Raw genomic sequence first — 4,275 nt, forward strand, 5'->3', positions numbered from 1 at the left:
GTGGGGACGCAGTAGGTGCAGGGTGCGGCTAAGTGGAACGTTAGCCTTGTCCAGGAGGGCACATGTGTGTGCCCGTGAGTGGGCGGGGGGAGCTGGGAACTGAGGCCAGGGAAAGACTGCTTCCCACTCAGCCCATGGGGGCCCTGTAGCGGCTGGTGTGCTGTGTAGTGTGGTGGTGAAGTCACAGATGGAAGATAGGGGTGGTCGTCGGAGGCGGTAGTGATGGTGGGCCTGGGGAAGGGCCGGGGGTGGTGGGAGCGGAGCAAAGTTGTCCAGTCCCAGAAGGAAGCTGCTCCTCCAGCAAGGAGCAGGCAACACGTACACACAGTCACTGCTCCTCCTCTGAGAACTCCTGTGAGATGCCCTCCTCTTCCTCCTTCTCCAGTTTTTTGGACCTGCCCAGTTTTTTGGATCTGCCAAGTTTCCTTCTTGGAGTTGTGGTGGTTTTCCGGGTCTTGGCAGCGTACTTGTTTTTGCTTCCATCTGGTCGGCCCTGAGGTCTTTTAGGTTTTGGCACTTCGCTGGGCTCCTTCTGACTCTACCAGCGCTGTCATGGGACTCAGGTGAGGCTGCTTGCTCGACCTGCCCCAGCCCCGCTTCTCAGTGCCATCCTTTTTCTGCTTGGAGGCCAAGGGCTGGCTGGACTTTGATATCGACTCGCTCACCTTCCCTTCTCTAAAAAGTAGGTGGAAAAGTGATGGCTAGGATAGCCTTCTTGGAGCCGTGCCAGCGCCAGAAAGAGCCCTGGCTCGGGGTCCCAATTAGAGGAGATTAGTGCACTATTTTTTTAAAGCCACTTGACTACGTTATTATAGTACCCTAATCAAATTAATCTGACAATTTTTCACATAAGGCAACATCAACTGAAGTTTTTGCTCAAGTCATTTCTAGAAAAGATCTGCCTTGTTGGGTGCAGACAACTATTATGAAATTTAAAAATACCTATACAATTATTAACAGGTATTCAGCTGCAATGTGACGACTTAAAAAAAAAAAACTATTTTACTTGTACAACAATTTAGGATTCAGATAAATGAAATAATGTATTTTTTTCTACACATTTTGAACTCCCAGTCCCCAACAAAAATTGATTGAGGTATTTTGATTAATTAGACGGGCGGATCACGAGGTCAGGAGATCGAGACCATCCTGGCTAACACGGTGAAACCCTGTCTCTACTAAAAAATACAAAAAACTAGCCGGGCGAGGTGGCGGGCGCCTGTAGTCCCAGCTACTCAGGAGGCTGAGGCAGGAGAATGGCATAAACCCGGGAGGCGGAGCTTGCAGTGAGCTGAGATCCGGCCACTGCACTCCAGCCTGGGCAACAGAGCGAAACTCTGTCTCAAAAAAAAAAAAAAAAAAACATAAAAACTTTAGAAAATATCTTTTAAAATTAGCATGCAATAATTTAAAAGACTTTCTTAAGGAGTCAGAACTTACATTTTTAAATATGACATGTCATGTTTATTTCCTATTCTTGGTTATATAAAGTAGCACAGTAATATCATTAAATAAAGTAAGCTTAATAGATATTTTTGCTGATTGAATTAGCTTGGATACATACATAATGCATGTTTTCACTGGAAACTCAATTTAATTGTCTTTTATTGAAATGTTTATAGGAGATAGAATATACGTAGAATATTACTTGGTGCATTAATATGCTGGATAATTTTAGTTTAGTTTAGTTCTCGAAATATTTATTGCAAAACTGATACAACTAAATCCCCTGACCATTGAGTTGAATTATGTTAATATAAAGTAGAACTCTTGCAATAAATTAAGAATCTTATAATTCTGGTGAAAATCAAACTAGTTTCTTGTTTAAAAAAAAGGAAACGTTAGTCAAAGATGTAGAGTTCAATTGAATTAAATAAACAGTGACTGTGATTTCACTTGGATATAATCTCCCTGAGGAATTGTAGAAAATTTTACAATTGCTTTAGGATTCAGATATCCTAACCTGTGAAGCATGAAGATAACATATACCTTTCCTGTATATGCTTTTCAACCATTTTGAAAACATGGAACTTAAAGTATTGCTTTTAGCTGTAAACCTGCCTGCTTTGAAACCTTAATTCATATTTTGAATTTCAGTTATTCCCAATATACTGGCATGGTGGCTTTATTTTACTTGTTAATCCTGAAGAGAACAGAGAAGAAATTAAATGTGTATTTTGGAACCATAGATATTATTTTAAAATTATTAAAGTTAAGAATTACTATGCCCATTCTCCTAAACTGCATACATCTTGTTTTTCTGCCTCTCTTTAAGCTTGATTACATCTCTGCACAATTAAAGAAATGAGCTTTTAATTGGACTTCCTTAACTGGAAATTTGTTGGTTGCAGAACACAACCGCTCATTTGTTCCTTGAGACAGTTAGGTTTGATCTATGTTAATACAGTATGAAAGAATGAAGAGGATTTGAGTGGTCTCTGCAAAAAAGGATGTGATCCCTAGTGCAAGTTTCTAAATTTCAAATGATTCGTTGATTAGTCATGTCTAAACCTGTCATTTTATAGGTGCCTTCTTTGTGTCTGGTAGTATTTGGAAAACATCTATAAATATAATTAATTTGAACTACCTTTATAAAAATGATGGTACTATGATTTATTAAAATTGGAAATATGCTCATTTATAAAAATTCAAATATTCAAAAATTAAAGAAAAAGTCCAATAATTTTTCAAATTAAATTCATAGTACCTGTGCTCTTTTTAAACTACCAAGTAATAAAATTACATTTATGTTTATGTAACCAATAAAATAAACTGAAAGGAAATATGGAATAGTAGAACTTAAGGTAAATGTTTATTTTTTAAATATTAATGAAAAAACTTATAGATTTTCAAAATTATTAAGAATTTGGAGCCATTTTGTTTTAATACATGTTTATGTTTCAAATCTAGATCATACATTTTGGCAGCTTTCTGTAACATTTGAGAAAATTAGCATTCAACCCCTTACTTATTCCAACTTTCCCATTACTATCTCTAGTTTTTATTCACTTATAATATTTTTTGCTATGGTCAACTTCTATATCATTTATTTACTCTAACTCTAATATTAAAATAGCATAAATTGTCTAAATTAAAATTAATTTCTCATCACCATTTTTGTTCTGTTTACTTAATTCCTAATTTATTTATTTTAAATTATATAGCCAATTAGTTGGATCTTATGATCAAGTTTTTTTTATTTGTGAGTTTGATATATAAAAAGAAAGCTGTATTATCTGGCAATTATATGCCTTAAAATATTTTCTATTTTTTTATCACTTGAAGAAAAACTGCTGGATGTAACATTTTTGAAACATAATCTTTTTCTCAAACTGAGGTACCTTGCTGCATAATTTTGAGTTGAATGTTGGTCTGTACAAGGCTGAGGTCAACATGCTTCTCACCACTACCGCATAACTTACATTTCCACTACTGATGTCTATTTGAATAGTTTTAACATGCTAGATGTTCAGTAGTTTACCACTATATGCCTTGGAATTTAACATTTCATTTCACTTTTTCTAGAGAAGGTGTTTCCTTTTGGTACACATATTAAAATATTTACTGAAGATTTAGTACCTTTTACATTTAAATACTTTTGTGTTTAATTTGTCTCTCGTATTTATCATTCCTACATTCCCTGATTATTCTTCAGGTTTGATCTTTTCCAGTTATTTTGGTAATAACGTTCATATGGTTTGGCTGTGTCCCCTCCCAAATCTCATCTTAAATTGTAGTTCCCATAATCCACACATGTCGTGGGAGGAAGCCAGTGGGAGGTAATTGAATCATGGGGGTGGTTTTTCACATGCTATTCTCATGATAGTGAGTAAGTTCTCATGAGATCTGATGGTTTTATAATGGCTTCCCCCTTTGCTGGCTTCTCATTCTTCTCTTTCCTGCTGCCATGTGAAGAAGGATGTGCTTACTTCCCTTTCCACCATAATTGTTAAGTTTCCTGAGGCCTCCCCAGCCCTGCTGAACTGTGAGTCAATTAAACCTCAATTAAACCTCTATCCTTTTTAAAATACCCAGTTTCAGGTATGTCTTTATTAGCAGCATGAGGATGGATTAATATAAACCTCAATTCTGCTAATTATTTTCTTGTTTATGTTTTCAGTCATGCCTATTCCATTTTTATTGCTTCTAACATGTCTTATCTCTGAAGAATTTTTTTTATTCATTGGTTTCCTAGAGCTCTAACAGCTCAAAATTTATTTTATTCTCCCTACTGATGTTTTTATTTTGTACTTTAAAGAGTTTAAACTGAACATT

General features: G+C 36.0%; 1 pseudogene; it reads right to left on the minus strand.

Moving 5' to 3' along the window:
* Positions 1-328: 328 nt before the first annotated feature.
* On the minus strand, positions 329-2,015 carry LOC111535952 (annotated as a pseudogene).
* Between the last annotated feature and the right edge of the window lie 2,260 nt (positions 2,016-4,275).

The sequence above is a fragment of the Piliocolobus tephrosceles genome, chromosome 12 (genome assembly GCF_002776525.5).
Source record: "Piliocolobus tephrosceles isolate RC106 chromosome 12, ASM277652v3, whole genome shotgun sequence".
In the NCBI taxonomy this organism is placed as follows: Eukaryota; Metazoa; Chordata; class Mammalia; order Primates; family Cercopithecidae; genus Piliocolobus; species Piliocolobus tephrosceles.